Raw genomic sequence first — 18,513 nt, 5'->3', positions numbered from 1 at the left:
TTCTGTTTGGAACTGACATTCTTTTCTGATTCTCCAAACAGAGGGAAATGGTTCTTCAAGAACATAGTGGTGATATCCTTTGGTGTGTTAAAAAGTCTCCTTTGGCAAAACGCCCCAAATTGGGTCTTTCCAATATTATATCTTTATAACAACTTTCTGCTTTATGATGTTATCATCAACCAGTTCTTCAGTAGCTGGTTCACACAATCATTTGAATCTAGGTTTAACGTGGGTTACCGTCATTAGCATGATAGTGTGAACCCTTGCCAAGGTGGTTTATGGCCCAAGATGAATCTGAGATTCCCACTTTGGCGTGAGTCCCCACCACCAAGCAAATGCCAGTAACCCATATCAAACGTAGATTTGAATGATCGTGTGAACCAGATTAGTGTCTTCTAGAAAAGGGTAGCCTGCTTCTTCAAACAAGGTGACACCACCTTCACATCAGTATGGAAAGACTGTTGGGTGAGTTAGGAACATAGGAAGCTGCCCATATACTGAGTCAGACCATAGGTCTCTCTATCTCAGTATTGTCTTCACAGACTGGCAGCGGCTTCTCCAAGGTTGCAGGCAGGAATCTCTCTCAGCCCTATCTTGGAGATGCTTCCAGGGAGGGAACTTGAAAACTGTCTGCTCTTCCCAGAGCGGCTCCATCCCCTAAGAAGGGGAATCTCTGACAGTGCTCACACTTCTAGTCTCCCATTCATAAGCAACCAGGGTGGACTCTGCTTAGCTAAGGGGACAAGTCACGCTTGCTACCTCCTCTCTTAGGGGAGAGTTCATTCTGTTTATGGTGCTTGGGGTCCAGTGGTGGTGCATGATTTTCATGGGCCTGTAGCAGGCCATAATGAAGGAGTTCTCAAACGTGGGTCCCCAGACATTGTTGGACTACAGCACCCATCATCTCAATGTCCTTCGGTCAGGCATTGTGGCAGCAGGGGATGATGGGAATTGTAATCCAACAATATCTGGGGATCCAAGGTTGAGAACCCCCGTGTAACAGATTACAAGCCTTTGCCTCAGAGCAAGCCCATGTGAGAGGAAGAAAAATTCTGAATCATCCCCTCTATTCTCTCCAAACAAAGGCTTCTCCCAAAACCTTCCAATAATCTTGGTAGGGTGTTGGCTGCCACCACCACCCAATTATCGACAGAGTCTAAACACACACACACACACACACACACACACACACACACACACACACCCCACCCAGCTTGGGTAGAAATCCCAGGGAAATTCTCCTTGTTCCTACTGGAAAAGTATACAAACATTTCCACGTGCAGGTTTACACGTGGTGAGATGTCATGCGCATATGCAGCAGCCGCTTCCGACCACATCCGGTCCGCGATGTGCCGGGGCAGCAAGAAGGTGGGGGAAATTTCCACTAGTGGGGAAAATTTGGATGTGTGGGGGGCGAGGCGGGGGAAGAGAACCTTCCCCAGTTCTTAAAGTCCCCCCACCACCTTTGAACCACCAGAACCGCTGGTCTTTTGAACCGGTTCGGAGGCCCATAAAGGGTTCGGTTCGGAGGCCCATAAAGGGCCTCCGAACCGGTTCCGTCCACATCCCTAGCCCTAGCCTGGTCTTGGCTGCTTGTGAGAACAGCCTCCGCGATTCGCACTTACAGAATCTCAGGCAGCTGGGCTGGGAATGGGGAAGTACAAACAGCCAAGGACTGTCGATGCAAAGACCAAAGTTTACATATTGATTTGAAATAATAACCACCAGCCCAAACTTGGGCTGCTCTGTCTCATTTCCTAGAAGAGGCAAACTTCCTCAAACATGTTTTCCAGCAGCACTGCAAACAAATATGAGGCTGATGGGTAAATTTTGACACACATACCGCCCCCCTCCAAGCAAATGCCCCTCACCCTCAACCCTGAATTATTAAGTCCTTCCTGAGTTATTATGATCTCTTCTTAGCAAGGGATCCTTTAAATCCACTGCATCCCAAACTCTCAGGAGAAAGGCCAGCTACTGAATATCAAGTCTTCACTGGGTCGTTTCAATCAAGTCTGTCTGCTTTCATTTGAAATTTATTTTCTGAGCCTCCCAACATTTGCAAATATTTGGTGGGGCAGCTTTTTTGGTTTGTTTTCTAGTAAAGGAAACCGGGACTGGAGAGGCCTTTCTGTTAGCTGCTGGAAATCTAGTCTGGAGGCTTTGTTGGGAAATGTCCGTCATAATTATTTCATATTTTGTTTTTTGCTATCCCAAGGACTGCAGCAAACCCATGTTGCATTGCCCGAAGGCTTTCCCTTCCTCCACTGCTTCATGCAAAATTATGGGCTGGGGAAATGTGTCCCCTTGGAATAGCGTCTTCTCTGCTATCCTAGAGATTGCTATGCACCTGGGAAGCAGGGGCCTCATTAGGGGGTGCCCCATGGGGCACACACCCCCAGTGTGTTGCTCAGGGCCCCAAATCTCATCAGCCCCCTCCCTCCTCCATGACCTCTTCCAGAAAGGAAGCGGATTGGACAAGCTGCAGCCCCCTAACCCCAGAGCCCTTCCTCACTGCCGCCACCATCATGGCTGCTCGTTCCCCTCAGGATGCTGACAGGCTCAGGCCCATCCTTCACCCTTCCTTCTTTCCCTCTCCCCCTCCTTTTCTCTCTCTCCTCTTTTCGCTCTTCCCCTCCCTCCTTTCTCTCTCTCTCTCTCTTCCCGAGTTAACAGACCTTATTCATCTCGTTTCGTCATCTAATTCATACAGTGCCAGCCTCCTCCTGAAGGGGCTCTTTCCTCCCTCACAACCCCTCTTTTCGCAGACCCCTGCCCACTTATATATATAGATTCTTCAGCTGCCTTTCAACTGACCTTAACCATCACAGGCTCCTCTTCCCTATATGCATATGGAGTCCTCACTGCCCAATCACAATGGTGCTCCTGCTCTGTTACCTCCAATCAGTAAAGCACTGTGTGGGCGGGCCTTGCCACGCACCATTTGCCACAGACCACCTAAGCCTTTTATATAGAGAGATATAGGGAGAGAGCCCATTCTTGTGATAAAGTGAGAGGGCTGGAGGGAGGGAGGGCGGCGGGGAAGGCAGCAGAAACTCACCTTCCCCCCAGACGATCCCTGGAGAGTTGCTGGATTCCTCATGAGTAAGGACTGTTTGCTCTTAGTCTCCAGGAACAGTGCGTGGCCCTTTCCAGGGGCAGAGCCACCATTGCGTGAACGGGTTCAAAGAACCCGGGCCGCCGTGCTCAGAGGCCATGCCTCATGGCCCAGCCACACCCCCTGTGTTCTAATGTCAGATGCAGGGTGTGTGGTTTCACTCAGAAATGGGGCCACATGCCCCATTTGCAAGCAACTTCCAGCCAGTGCCACATTCACAGTGTGGCCAGAAGCGGCTCCCCCTTTAAAAGGCACGGAGATGCAATCCCGGCCAGGTTGGGAAGCCGGTGCTGGCTAAACTTCTCAAAAACGGAGCCACATGGCTTCCGAACCTCGCCAGGAACGCATCTCTGTGCCCTTTAAAGCAGGGAGAGCAGCTCCCGGCCACTCTGTGATTGTGGCGCTGGCTAGAATTTGCTTGCAACGGGGCATGGGGCCCCATTTGTAAGTAAAACCATGCCCCCATGCATCAGACATCTGATGCAGGGGGCATGGCTGGGGGAGGACCGCTGTCGGTGGGCTGGCCTGGGTCCGCCACTGGCCTCCCTACATCTCTGGCCCTTTCCTAACAGTATTTTGTTCACTTCCTTTCCTCGGCCAGTTCCGGGCAACAACTGTTCAAACAGGTCTGAACCTGGAGGCTTGATGGACAGGGCTGTTACCCCGAATTTCCTCCAGAAGAGAGTGTGTGCGTTCACAGACCAGCCAAACTTACCCCGAAGTCTCTTCGAGATCCTTGGATGCACACCACACACAAGTTGGGCTTTGTCTTGCGAATTCTAGCTTATCTCAAGTTATTTCCCGGTTTTTAAAATGCTGGTTTTAAGCGACTTTTTCTGAAAACGCCAGAGCGAATAGGGAGAGGCACTGAGGTAGAATCATTAGCATGATAAGAGGGATATACTCTCTTTAGAAATGCAGATGTTGCTCTTTAGTCATCCCCCCCTCCATTGGCTACAAGGAAAACACGGAGGCATACCATGTGAACTTGCATCAAAACAAAACCCGAGAGCAGAGGGGAGGGGTTGCTTCCCTCAATGCCACGAGTGTAGTTTGAAGTGGCTTCGCTCAGGTGCATTCATGGCTTTCTTACTACCCGGGCTGGGCACTCCTCTGATCCTGTTTAGGGTCATATGAAGAGCCTTAGTATGAATGCACAGACTAGGAAAATGCACAGTTGTATGTGTGTTGTAGTGGTGCAAACCACGTGCATGAATCACCATGTTTACCCAAATCGTTCCGAATTTAAGACCACCCCCTTAAAAAAACAAAAACAAATTAAATACAGGTTAGACCTTCATTGACCCAAAAGGAGGAGGATTCTGCATTGAAGATGACCTCCCAGTTTCTGACATCAAAGAACCTGGAGCAAACCTAGTCTTGGGTTCAAGTAATCATGGTACACTCACATGCCATTGCGAAGTTCAGAATTATCCTTTAAAAATACCCCGCATAAAGATTCCATTTATCCATCCTGGCCAGAAGCCGTGGACAGACCTACTGCCTATCAATGTGTCTAATCCACACGCAACCATGTTTCAGTGAAGGTGGGCTCAGGAGAGAGCCTGACTGTCGAGGCCTTTGAGAAATCATCATCACGCAAACCACAATGCCTGCCTCAAGTTAACACTCCAGCAGCCAAATTCAATTCTCAGCTTCTATCGGATCCTTATAACTTTTCCTCCAGCACTCATATATACCAGCACCCCCAAACCCTTCACAACCTTATTTTCTTTGTGCCACAATCTCTCATGCTTGTTCACAGCCCAAAGGCGATTTTTAAAAAAAATAGTAATAATAATGCATGGGAAGTTTGAAGAAAATCCATTCAGCTGTTTCTAAATTATTGGAGCATGAAAATAACATCTGGTTATGAGGGGAAAGAAAAGACTTTTTTCATCCTTTGCTCATCAGATTCAGGGGAAAAATGGATGTGATTTAATGCATCTAATTTGGCATGTACACATCCTTGCCTGGAGAAGGGAAGGCGGCGATTTCATTGATTCATGGGGGACAAACTTTGATTGTGAAGTAACCAAATTAGAGATGCTTACAGTGGTGCCCACGCACATTCTGGTATATTCTGTTACTGCTGGAAACATGGAACCTCAAGGAGCTGAGGCAGAGGAGGGGGCAGAGGAATCGCTGGTATAAGGAGCTGAAGGAGTGAGTTGTGGAACAGGGAGTTCTGGATTCAAATCTCAACCTCTCTTGACTGAGGGGAGACCTGGGTTTTAATGGCTCCATAGCCAAGGACTTACTAGTCACTAGGCTAGTTCACACATCTGTTATTTGGATAAGGCAAGCGTCCTATCCAAGTCTGGAAGCTGTGTGAGTTCTGTTTTGCGGCCGTCTGAGAGTAAGACGGTAGAAGGCGGTGGAAGGGACCATGTGCGAAGGCTCTGCCGGACCCAGCTCTTTAATAAGGCGGGAGGAAAAGCTCTCCTACCCAGGTGCAAGCCTTCCACACACAATCACTACCTCCTACTATGCTTCCCCCCCGCAAAGATGATCACAAAGCGGAAGTTGTGCACAGCTCCTGAACTTGAGTAGGATGCTGCTTGTCCTACTCAAGAGCTGGTCTAGGAGAAGAGCTGGTCTTGTGGAAGCAAGCATGAATGGCCCCCTTTTGCTAAGCAGGGTCCACCCTGGTGCATATGAATGGGAGACTTGATGTGTGAGCACTGGAAGATATTCCCCTCAGGGGATGGAGCCAGTCTAGGAATTGCATCTAGGTTCCAAGTCCCCTCCCTGGCAGCATCTCCAAGACAGGGCTGAGAGAGAGACTCCTGCCTGCAACCTTGGAGAAGCTGCTGCCAGTCTGTAAAGACAATACTGAGCTAGGTGGACCAAGGGTCTGACTAGGTAGAAGGCTGCTTCCTATCACCCTACCCTATTGCTGGTTGTGAGAACCAGCCTATTCTCTCTCTCTCCTGTTCCATGCAGGCGGTCACTGGCTTCTGAGGTCCACAGGGAACAGATCTGGACAGGCAATCGATGGAGGAACAAGACTGAGGCCAGCTCCCAAGGCAGAGGCAGAGCTTGAAGAGTTCTGAGAGGGCTCCATGCAGGGCATCCACCCAGAGGGGTACCTAGGTAATTCTGCAGCCGGGACCTAAAAGCCTTTGGAGGCCTCCCGCCCCTGCAAATTAAGCATCATCATGCTCATCCGGCAACCACATCACTCAGGACAGAATAAAAAGGATCTGGGTGCCCCCAGGGGCTGTGGACACCCTGGACTTTGGCCCCGAAGTCCAGGGGTAAGATCACCTCTGCATCCACCAGCAGATAGGAGGATGTTGCTTCACCCAGGCAGGGAGCCAGATCACCAGTGGACTGTTTCCGGCCACAGCGGCGGTGGCCTCGCTCATCCAACTCCTGAACGGGGCTGCGCGGCCCCATTCAGGAGCTAGGTTGGGGCTGGCGCTGCATTTGCAGTGCCACCAGGAGCGGCATTTAACTCCCGAATGGGGTCCACATGGGGGGGGGGGTGTTGGGTCCACAAGGCACGGCCTCTGATTGGTGGCGGCCCGGGTTCTTTGAACCCGTTCACCCAATGGTGGCTCCGCCCCTGGCTTCACCAGACATTTGGTCCCAGCTGAGTCTTCGGATAGCTCTGCTCTCCAGCACTGGACCCTAGTTCTGCCTCATAGGAAGATAGGAAGTTATACCGAGTCAGACTTTTGGTCCATAAAGTTCAGTATTGGCTTCTCCAAGTCTCTCTCAACCCTATCTTGGAGATGCTGCCAGGGAGGGAACTGGGAACCTTCTGTGCACAAGCAGGCAGGTGCTCTTTTCAGAGCAGCCCCATCCCCGACAGAAAATGTCTTACAGAATGTCAAAGTCTGTCCTGCCATGAATCAATGAAATCGCCGCCTTCCCTTCTCCAGGCAAGGATGGGTATATGCCAAATTAGATGCATCAAGTTACAGCACTCATGCATCTAGTCTCCCATCCAAATGAGGACCTTAAAGGGGCAACACTCTATTTCACAGGAGGCTGGGGAGCCTCCTCCCAGGCAGACCGCTCCTCAGAGCGGCTCTCCGTGTGTAAAGATGAAGGCACGGGTGTCCCCCCTGCACCGGCTATGCACTGGCTAGAACTTCCCATACTGACTCATCCCGCAAAATATCCGCATCCTCACCCACCTGAGGGATGTCCAGATCCAGGGCCATGACACGCTCTCATCCTGACCACCCTCAGAGGGCTGTTGAGAGGAAGGAACGCTATGTTTATCTCATTATTTACCGCATTACATTTATACCCCTCCAAGGAGCTCTGGGTGACCTCCATGGTTCGTCCCCCTTTTTAATCCTCGCAATAGTCCTGTGAAGCAGATTGGGCCGAGAACTGGAGAGTGGTCTGAGATCACCCAGTGAGCTTCATGGCTGAGTGGGGATTTGAACTCGGGTCTTCCCAGTCCTAATTCAACACCCGGACCACTACACCATGCTGGCTCTCAGCGTGTTTGCACCACCTGAGCTCCATGGAGGAAGGGTGAGATACAAATGCGACAGACAGACCGAAACATGGGGCCTTATATACACTGTTCTCTAAGTCTCACCCCCCCTGCATGCTTTTAATCTCAGTCAAATCAAGAACTTTCCTTCCCGATAGAGAAACTGGACTGTGAACATGTCGCTGGAAGCTGAGCAGTTGGGATGTTTGTGGACATTCCATTGCGTCCTGCCAGCTCTACCAGCACAAGAGCACGACAACAAGAAAATGCAGCACTAAGCATCAACATTGCATGTTGACGACGGATGCCACTGATTTCCAGATATCCATGTAAGGCAGTTCCCTCACCCCCCCCCCATGCACTGCCTTGGCTATGCACACAGTTTTGCATCACTACAATCAGGGGCATGCGCGCCCCCCCTCCCTCCCTCCCTCCCTCCCCGCTTCTTTGGCTTCACCTTGAACAAACAGCCCGATTAACAGCTCTGTCTCCACCTCCTGTACTCCTGAGCCGGATGGATGGACCAGCGGAGTTGTCTCTGACAAGGAGAGACACGGAGCTCCAGAAGCTACAGGTTTCTAATGCAATCTTACCCATCAAGAGGATTCGAACGAGGAGAATGAATGGCAGGGGCCAACCGTGTGCCTCGAAGTTCTGATGAATTGATGGGCCAGCACATCCATCACGCTGTCCCGCTGTCAAGAGAACTCCCAGATCTGGAAGATGAGTGTGTTTTTCTTCCACAGAGTTCTCTAGGAAGGGGACGGGGCGGGGGGGGGGGGGAGGATATGATTTTTTTTTAAAAAAAAGGTTAAACTCATCCTGTGTAGTCCAGGATGAAGAACTCTGTAGTACATCTCCCAATCTGTGTGTCGCCATCGGAACCATCAGAAAACATTTGAATAGGTGGCAATATTCACCCTGCAGGCTGATGCAGCTTTATATTTGCCTATATATTTATAATCAGAAATGCTTCAGGGGTTTGAAATGGGGTCGGCCACAGTAGACCTTCAGGTCACTGTGGGCAGCTACAGCAGGGAGCAAAACAGATGGCTGAACATCTATCTGCAACCTGGGAGAAGCCGCTGCCAGTCTGTGAAGACCATACTGAGCTAGATAGACCAAGGGTCTGACTCAGTATATGGCAGCTATGTTCCCAACATCTTTCTTTCTTTCTTTCTTTCTTTCTTTCTTTCTTTCTTTCTTTCTTTCTTTCTTTCTTTCTTTCTTTCTTTCTTTCTTTTTCTTTCTCTCTCTCTCTCTCCTTCCTTCCTTCCTTCCTTCCTTCCTTCCTTTCCATTGTTTTAATTAGGAAGAAACAGAAATCATTATTGCAGATATAGCCACACACTTATATGAGGGAGGAGAATTGATATGGATATCAATTTATATTGATATTCCAGTATTTGCCACATAAAATCCAATTTTTAATAAATTTGCCTGTTGCTGTTCCTTCTGTGGTAGGAGCACTTAATCACAAGAGCTACCAGTCATAAGAGCTAGGGTGGGGGTGTGCGTGGGGAGGGGGCTGTGGCAGAACATTTGCTTTGTGTGCAGAAGGTCCCATGGGCACGCCCTGACCTGGGCATCTCCAGGTTACAGTTGTGTGGATGGGTGCAGTTTGAACCCTGGTTTGACTCAAACCGGGGTGGTTTGAGTGGTCCAGGTTCAGACCGGCCCAGTCCCCCAAAGCAGGGTGCCGGTCCGGGTTTGAACCGGCCTGGCCCCCCAAAGCGGGGTGCCGGTCTGAAATCGAACTGGCCCAGCCCCAGTTTGAACTGGTCTGGGGGTCTACTCATAAAGGGGAATCCAGTGAGGATTCCCCTTTATGAGTAACGGGCCAGAGGGGCTTTTCCCTACAGTTAAAGGGGGTGAGGGCGGAGTCAGGGCTACTTACCTTAAGCAGAGGCGGGGGTGAGGGCAGGGATGCTTCCCACCCCCAACTGGCCTCCTCCTAAGTAACCCGAGCCAGCTGCGGCCCAGTTTGAGCCTTCTCCGGCCCAGTTCAGGCCTCCACATAGCCGGCCCGGGCTACTCTGGAGGAGGCCAGCGGTTGTGGTGGGAAGCCGCCACCACCCCACTGCCGCTAGTGCTTAAGGTAAGTACCCCTGACTCCCCTCTCACCCCCTTTAGCAGTAGGGAAGCCCCTCTGGCCTTTTACTCATAAAGGGGAATCTTCACCAGATTCCCCTTTACGAGTCGGCCCCTGAATCGGCCCCCAAACAGGTGCAAATCGGTCCAGCAGTCAAACCAGAAGCAGACCGAGCCAGTTCGAATCCAGTTTGGATTCAAACTAAACCAACCCGACCAATTCCGTGCACCCATCCCTACTCCGAGTAGGACTGGGAGAGACTCCTGCCTGAAACCTTGGAGAGCTGCTGCCAATCAGTGTAGACAATACTGAGCTAGATGGATCAAGGGCCTGACTCAGTATAAGGCAGGTTGCTAGGTTCCTAAGAGATATAACCCAGTTTTTGATGGTGTGAATGAACTCTGTATGTTTTTTCCTCTCACTGGCATTTTTTCTTCACTGCCTGTTTATGGGATGGAGCCACAGCCCAGTGGTAGAGCATCTGTTTAGCATGCAGAAGGTCCCCGGTTCAACCCTTGGCAGTGTCTACAGGTAGGACTGGAAGAGACCCCTGCCTGAAACCTTGGGGAAGTTGCTGCCAGTCCATGTAGAACAGACCTGCTCAATTTAGGCCCCCTCCCAGCTGTTTTTGGACTACAACTCCCATAATCCCCAGTCACAGTGACCAATAGCCAGGAATTATGGGAGTTGTAGGCCAACATCTGCAGGAGGGCCAAAGTTGAGCAGCCCTGGTGTAGACAATGCTGAGCTAGATGGACCTATGGTCAGTACAGAACAGCTTCCTATGGTCCACATTCAGTCAAGCCACTCTAGTCTAAGAGGTGGTCCAAGCAAGTCCAATGAGTTTTGATATCTAATCTGGTTGCCCATTAAAAGACAGATAATTGGTCCCTGGTCACCATTCAGAACCAAGAACCAGTTAAGGGTGATAATATCGCTCATCATGACTTTCATCTTGCCAAGCATTCCTTTCTCAAAAATGTATAATGATAGGACAAGTCTAATACAGGCCAAAAATGCCTGCTGTGCTGGTGTTTGACATCCCCTGCATAAATCATTTTGAATATATATTTTAAATGCACACAAGTCAGATAGCATCTGAACTGCATTTTAATAATAGTTTCCCATAAGCATGACACTGATAAAATGTTGCACATTATTTGTTTTGTTTTATTTAATATGGTTAGACTTCACTGTTCTATGAAGACCCTATCCAAAGTGACTCACACACCAACCCACAGCATGTCAGAGGCCTAGAATGTCAACAAACATTTTTACTTACTTACTTACTTATTTATACATTTCTATCCAGCTTTTCCTCCAAGGAGGCCCGAGCGGTGCACATGGTTTAGTTTATCCTCACAACAACCCTGTAAGGTAAGTTAGGCTGCGAGATACTGACTGGCCCAGAGTCACTCAGTGAGTTTCATGACTTCACAGGGATTTGAACGGTTGGAGATAAGAGTCTCAGTGTATTGACCTTTTGCACCAACTATCCTAATGACCACTAGGGGCATTGGAAGCCGAGGTAGCTAGTGAGGGTCTTCTTACCTGTCCCTGCTTGCCTCTGCTCTATGACCCCTGCCTTGACTCCTCAGGTACTTCCTGTAGGGTGTCAGTCCTCTTCCACTAGAAAGAAGATGGAGAGCTGGTCTTGTGGTAGCAACCATGACTAGTCCCCTTAGCTTATTAGGGTTCACCCTGGTTGCATATGAATGGGAGACCAGAAGTGTGAGCACTGGAAGATCTTCCCCTCAGGGGATGGAGCCACTCTGGGAAGAGAATCTAGGTTCTAAGTTCCCTCCCTGGCAGCATCTTCAAGAGAGGGCTGAGAGAGATTCCTGCCTGCAACCTTGGAGAAGCTGCTGCCGGTCTGTGAAGACAATACTTAGCTAGCCCTTAGCTAGCCCCTGGTGGCGCAGTGGTAAAACTGCCGCCCTGTAACCAGAAGGTTGCAAGTTCGATCCTGACCAGGGGCTCAAGGTTGACTCAGCCTTCCATCCTTCCGAGGTCGGTAAAATGAGTACCCAGAATGTTGGGGGGCAATATGCTAAATCATTGTAAACCGCTTAGAGAGCTTCCAGCTATAGAGCGGTATATAAATGTAAATGTAAGTGCTAGATGGACTTCTGGTCTGACTCCATATATGGCAGCTTCCTATGTTCCTATGGAAACATCTCTCTCCCTCTCCCTACCTATTCATTATGTAGTAGGTAGACAGGATACATCTTTCCTATTTCAACTGCACTTTACCAATGATTCAATTTAGTTTAGACTCTGCAGTGATCTCCATGTGTGTTCCTTAAAGAGCTGCAACAACTCAACTCTGCACTCTGTAACTGGAGTGGCAGCTTCCTTGGTGCTTTGCAAAATGATGACAAACCCCAACATGAACTCGGGTGTCTGTGGTCCTAGCCCAAAACTCTAACCACCACCATGCCACACTGGGTCTCTACACTTCCACTTAGTCACAAGTTAATTACAATGGAAATGATAGCTATATCTTTAATATGAACATGACATGCCGGGAAAACAATCCCCACCCTCCAGAGATCTGCGCCATACGGAGCACTGTGGGTCGTGTGGGTGTACAATGGCACACTGAAGCGGTGTTTGGAGAGAGTCTAGGGCAGGCCTGCTCAACTTAGGCCCCCCAGCTGTTTTTGGACTACAACTCCCATAATTCCCAGCCACTGTAGTCAATAGCCAGGGATTATGGGAGTTGTAGGCCAACATCTGCAGGAGGGCTGAAGTTGAGCAGGCCTGGTTTAGGGGGAAAGTAAGTTCATCCCTGCCTTTGTCCCTTCCCACCATCTCCACTCGTCTCGTGTTCATGTCTACCTTAATATCTATTCCAGACTAATAGCAGCCATCCCTGACAATTACAAGTCTGCTTCTAATGCCTGTCTGTATGGGGAAACGGAGAAAGCCAAATGGATAGCCCCAGGATTTGGGTACCAATATTGAAAGGTCCTGTCTCTTGGGCTTGGCGGCCATATTGCTCATGGCAGCAGAATAGCGAACAGTAGGGATTTGCAATTCGATTCACCATCGGATCAATTTGGGTTGAATCGGGGGGTGATTACCCGATTCAACCCCGAATCGAATCGGCCTCAAAAAACAGAGGGCCCAATTGGGGGTTGAAGAGAATTACCCGCTATTCGACCTAAATCAATTTGGGTGATTTGCACACCATTTTGAGGCTTGTTTTGCTAGAAAAACCATCCTCAAAATGGCATTTTTGCCCCCTGGGGAGAGCTGGTCTACCCATTGGGGTCAGTGGGTAGACCAGCCCTCCTCTCTGGACCACAGCTCAGTGGTAGAGCATCTGCTTGCATTTGGGAGATCCCAGACTCTGTCCCTGGCAGCATCTCCGGGCAGGGCGGGGAAAGACACCTGTCTGAAACTATGATGAGCCTCTGCCAGTCAATGTAGATGATACTGAGCTAGATGGACCAAGGGTCTGACTCAATAGGCAGCTTCCGATGTTCCTGTCACATGCCATGGGAGTGCGCAGCAGCTGTGAAAAAGGTTAATTCCATGCTAGGGATTATTAGGGAGGGGACTGAAAATAAAAATGCTAATATGATCATGCCCTTATACAAATCTATGGTGTGGCCACATTTGGAGTACTGAGTACAGTTCTGCTCACCGTAACTTAAGAAGGACATTGTAGAACAGGAAACGGTGTAGAAGAGGGCAACCAAGTTATCAGGGGCCTGGAGCACTGGAGCTTTTTAGTTTGGCAATGAGGCGACTATGGGGGAGACATGATAGCGGCGTATAAAATTATGCATGGAGTAGAAAGTGTAGACGGAGTGAGAAATTTTTCTCCCTCTCTCACAACACTAGAACCAGGGGTCATTCCATGAAACTGAAGCCTGGGAAATTAAGGACTGACAAAAGGAAGTACTTTTTCACACAGCACATCATTAAGCTATGGAATTCTCTGCCACTGGATGTGGTGATGGCCACTAGCTTGGATAGCTTTAAAAAGAGCTTGGACAAATTCATGGAGGACAGGTCTACCAATGCTACTGGTCTGGTGGCTATAGGCCACCTCCAGCCTCAGAGGCAAGGTGCCTCTAAATACCAGCTGCAGGGGAGCAACAGCAGGATATGCCTTAATCTCCTGCTTGTGGGCCTCCCAGGGGCACCTGGTGGGACTCTGTGGGAAACAGAATTCTGGACTAGATAGGCTGTGGGCCCAGTGTTGCCTCTTATAGGGATTCCCCGATGTTGTTGACTACAACTCCCATAACCCCCAATCAAAGGCTATTGCAGCCGAGGATGCTTGGAGTTGTAGTCCACAAGATCTGGGAATCCCTGTTAGAGGGAGTGCTGCCTGGGCCTGATACAGCAGGGCTGTTCATATGAGCAGAAGCCGTGCCTACTATGTACGCCTGCCCGCCCAACATTTAAAAATAGACACCACCCCCTGCAGACAAATTTGGCGGTGCCTAAATCAGAACTGTACCTTGGCAGAGACACTCAATTATTTTTGATGGAGTTCTGATGTTTTGGAACAAGGGGCCATCTTTTTAGGATAATGAGGTGCCGCTGTCATCCTGCGCCTGCTGTCACTGCAGATGGGTCCCCCATGAAGGCTTCGAGCCTGATGCTGTGTGCCTTCCCCGCCACCTCCTCCTCAAACAGCCAAACCGCTGACCTGCCTTCAACAGCAGTGCCAAAGCTCTAGACACCACCACTGGTGTTAATATCTGTGCCAGAACTCCCGAACAGCCAGCGGTATCCCAGAGCATATCAAATCAGAGGAAGTGAGGCTCTGGGCCACCACCAGCTGCTGAGGAGGAAGCAAAAATCACGGTGATTCCAAAGAGAGACGGATAAAACCAGCACGGCACTCAAGGTCTAATTAGGCAGAAGCAACTAGAGCTTTTTGTACCATGCTCTCTTATGTTTCTCATGTCCTCTTCCAGATTTACACTGGGAATTATGTCTATTTAACATTTATATCCCGCTCTTCCTCCAAGGAACCCAGGGCAGTCTACATCAGGGATTCTCAACATGTGGGTCCCCAGATGTAATTGGACTTCAACTCCCATAATTCCCAACCAAAGGCCACTGGTGCTGGGGATTATGGGAGCTGAAGTCCAATAACATCTGGGGACCCACACATTGAGAAACTCTGGTCTACATGGCTATGTTTACTCTCACAACAACCCTGCAAGGTAAATTAGGCTGAGAGATAAGCGGAAAATAGGGAGCTGTCTTAGACTGAGTCAGTCCACTGGTCCATCCAGCTCAGTATGGTCTACCAGGCCTGCTCAACTTCAGCCCTGCTGCAGATGTTGGCCTACAACTCCCATAATCCCTGGCTATTGGCCACTGTGGCTGGGGATTATGGGAGTTGTAGTCCAAAAACTGCTGGGGGCCTAAGTTGAGCAGGCCTCCCATAAGGGGAAGGAGACCTTGCAGCACTCACATGTAGTCTCTCATTCAAATATAAACCAAGGCAGACCCTGATTAGCAAGGGAGACAATTCATGCTCACTATCCCAAGACCAGCTGCCCTTTGGTCCAAAGTCACCAGGGAGTGTCATGGCTGAACAGGGATTTGAACGCAGCTTTCCCTGGTCCTAGTCCAACACTCTAACCACTATACTGCATATATTGCATCTTATTTCATCCTTTCTCTCATCTCCCATCTTATACATGCAGGTCATCCCATTTTAGGGCTCCCGGGGGTCAGCCAGGAGGTTATTGGTGTTGGGGGTTGTAATTTTCACCCCCAGATTAATTAGCAGAGCACTAAAGAAGCTACCCACTCCAGTTACAGAGCAGAATGCAGAGTTGGGTTGTTGCAGCTACCTAGAGAAGACATGTGGAGATTCTTGTGGAACTAAAGACTAAGTATTTATTGGTGAAGTACACTTTGGATAGGAAAGACCTAACCCTAATCTATAGAACTACATCATGAATAGGAGAGCTGGTCTTGTAGTAGCAAGCATGACTTGGCCCCTTAGCTAAACAGGGTTTGCCCTGGTTACATATTTATGGGAGAACAGAAGTGTGAGCACTGCAAGATATTCCCTTCAGGAGAACAAGGTGCCATCTGGGAAGAGCAGAAGGTTCCAAGTTCCCTCCCTGGCAGCATCTCCAAGATAGGGCTGAGAGAGATTCCTGCCTGCAACTTTGGAGAAGCTGCTGCTGCCTGTCTGTGAAGACAATACTGAGCTAGATGGACCAAGGGTCTGACTCAGTATATGGCAGCTTCCTATGTTCCTATGAATAGGTAGGGAGAGGGAGAGATGTTTCCATTTGCTCTCTAAGGGAAAAGGAAGGGATTCAGACTCAGCACAGGAAATATGTGAAGAGTCATATCAGGGGTCATCGAGTAGAGACAGGTAGAACAGCTGGGGTGACCCTTACTCCCTAGCTCTACTCCCAGTGCCCCTAGTGGTCACTAGGATAGTTGGTGCAAAAGGTTGGTGCAACGCTGGGACTCCAACAATTGGTCTCGCCCCTGACCCACCATTTTATTCTTGGTTCTGCCCTGAGCCATCATTTTGATTGGTGGGCTTTTGTCAGAAACAACTGAGTCTGTCATCTACCCACACCTGGGATAACATGCCCCACACCATAGTTCAACGTTGTTTATATCCACTTGCTAGCTACCTGTGGATGGAGATGGGAAGACTATGATGCCGGCTGCAGAATTCCAAGGGGGATGGCCAGATTTTGGGGTACCTTGACAAGGCACCCTAACCCTTAGCAGTAAAAGAGAGACTGTGCAGATCTGGAAATTTCTCAGTGCCCTTTGCAGAACAAGAATGGCAGCGCTGCTGAGTCCGTGGGCCCTTTCCCCATTGGGGTCTGCCTGACTTTTGGCTGGCAGATTCTTCCACCTTCCCCAAGACACGGGCGGTTGGTGGTTTTCTTTTTGCTGCATGTTTCTGGGCATACAAAGCCCTGCCTGTCCAGCAGGGGGCAATACATACCTTTGAGAAACCTTGCCTCCCTTCAGATTTCCTTAAAGAGAGTTGCAAACCCTTTGCATAAAGCCAACACCAAGGTGAATTTGGCATGTTCTGTCAGCCAAAACAGCCGTAGCGTCTGCAGGCATAAAGGGATATTAGGAGAGAGTTTATATGAGATTTAAATAAGCTTAAATCAACATCTCTCTGCTTTAGGGAAGAACTCTGTGTTGTTACTGGATGACAGCTGATGGTTAAACACTCGATAGTTCGGCCATATCAATCTATACAGCACGCCATCTCCTCTCAGGCTGCTGAGCAACTGGTAGATCTTACTGGTCTGACCGGTGGGACCAGATACTCTGGCTGTTCCCCCAGCAGCAACGGCCGCCATGTTTTCCTCCCATAATGCCCCAGGTAGCATTGGATTGCCATGCTGCACGATGTCACAGAGAAAAGATGGCGGCTGGAAGCCAGTGGGCCCTTTCTCACCATCAGGGACCTGGGCGGGAGGGATTGCGGGGAGGAAGGCCACAGAAGCTTACCTCCCCCACAGATGACCGGGTCGGAGTGCGTGGATTGTGCACCCAGATCAGCTGCTGTCCCAGGCAGCATGGACTTGTCAAGGCGGGACGCATCGTCCTGGCCCCTGGAAATCCCACAATGCACTGTGCATGTGTGCAGTGCATTGTGGGTATTCTCCCGGTGACAGGTGGGTGCCCCTCAGTGTCTCAGCACCAGCTGAAAGCAGCGTGGAGTTGCAGGGGGCCGGGACGTCTCTTCTCACCCCCCAGAAATCCCACAATGCACCATGCAAGTGTGCAGTGCATTGTGGGTATTCTCCCGGTGACAGGTGGGTGCCCCTCAGTGTCTCAGCTGAAAGCAGTGTGGAGTTGCAGGGGGCCGGGACGTCTCATCCTACCCCCTAGAAATCCCACAATGCACTGTGTGAGTGCATGGTGCATTGTGGGTATCCCCCAGCAATGGGCAGGCACCCCTCCGTGTCTCAGGAATGGCTGAAAGCCGCTGCTGCTGACACACGGTCAGTTAAAGAGGGTTAAGCGAGCGCTTGCTCCCTTAACCTTATTTAACAGCCGGGCTTCATAGCAGAGTCTGCCACCGAGCCACCCCCGTGGCTCTCGGCGGTTTTCACGGGCAGCCAAGTCCAATTTGGGCTGCCTTAGCCCTGTCTGCTCTGCTCGTCAGAACAGCCTCAGTGGCTGCTGTCCAGAGTGCTGCTGCTGTTGCTGCTACAACAATTTTTATTTGCGATCAAAAATCAGCTACTAAGTTTAACAACAACAAGAAGAAGAACAAAAACATGCAGAACCAACTGGATCATGACAGAGTCATTTGTTGGGCTTTCACCGCTGCCGCACAAACTGTAGCTACCGTACAAGATATAAATTGGTTTGTATCAGAAAGAAGGAACGTGATATAAAACCCATCCAATCTACCCAGATATTTTAGCAATAGGGGGTTGATAGATGTCATGCGAGAGTCCTTCTATGAGGGGTCAATACAACAAAACCTGCGGTATCGTTTCACTCTCCTCTGACCCACACGGACCAGTGGGGTCTGCTAGTGGCAGAAGGGGTGTCTAGCCTTCAAAAACTCCTTTTGCCTCCTGGGGAAAGTTAGTGCTGTTCAATAATTTGCAGGTTCCCAGGCAAAATTTGCAACTGTTGCTGCTACTGCTTCTCTGCAGGATGTGACAGCAAAACCAGTAAATGTCCACTGCATTAAAGGTAAAGTTGTGTCGTCGAGTCGGTGTCGACTCCTGCCACCCACAAAGCCCTGTGGTTATCTCTGGTAGAATACAGGAGGGGTTGACCATGGCCTCCTCCCACGGGAGAGGGTGGTATGAGAGGATAAGAGGATGCCTTTCAGTATGAGAGGATGCCTTT

The 18,513-nt window shown here is 49.8% G+C and overlaps 1 protein-coding gene and 1 long non-coding RNA gene across 5 annotated transcripts in view; one reads left to right on the top strand and one right to left on the bottom strand.

Moving 5' to 3' along the window:
• Positions 1-18,513, top strand: part of LOC128336421 (cytochrome P450 3A24-like) — an 86,796-nt gene that overhangs the window by 7,292 nt on the left and 60,991 nt on the right. The window contains exon 2 of one of the 2 annotated variants that reach the window (XM_053276023.1): positions 10,982-11,046. The exons of the other annotated variant lie outside the window; for it this stretch is intronic. The gene's annotated coding sequence lies outside the window, so the exon portion shown is untranslated. The remainder of the gene's footprint in view (positions 1-10,981; positions 11,047-18,513) is intronic. 2 annotated transcript variants of the gene reach the window in all.
• The window catches only part of LOC128336422 (uncharacterized), an 82,410-nt gene that overhangs the window by 3,281 nt on the left and 60,616 nt on the right, over positions 1-18,513 (bottom strand). For all 3 annotated transcript variants that reach the window (XR_008311965.1, XR_008311963.1, XR_008311964.1), the window contains one exon: positions 16,631-16,745. This is a non-coding gene — a long non-coding RNA (uncharacterized LOC128336422). The remainder of the gene's footprint in view (positions 1-16,630; positions 16,746-18,513) is intronic.

This window comes from Hemicordylus capensis, chromosome 13 (assembly GCF_027244095.1).
Source record: "Hemicordylus capensis ecotype Gifberg chromosome 13, rHemCap1.1.pri, whole genome shotgun sequence".
NCBI lineage: Eukaryota > Metazoa > Chordata > Lepidosauria > Squamata > Cordylidae > Hemicordylus > Hemicordylus capensis.
The sequence above is the reverse complement of the archived record's forward strand: the minus strand, read 5'-3'. Positions and strand labels throughout refer to the sequence as shown.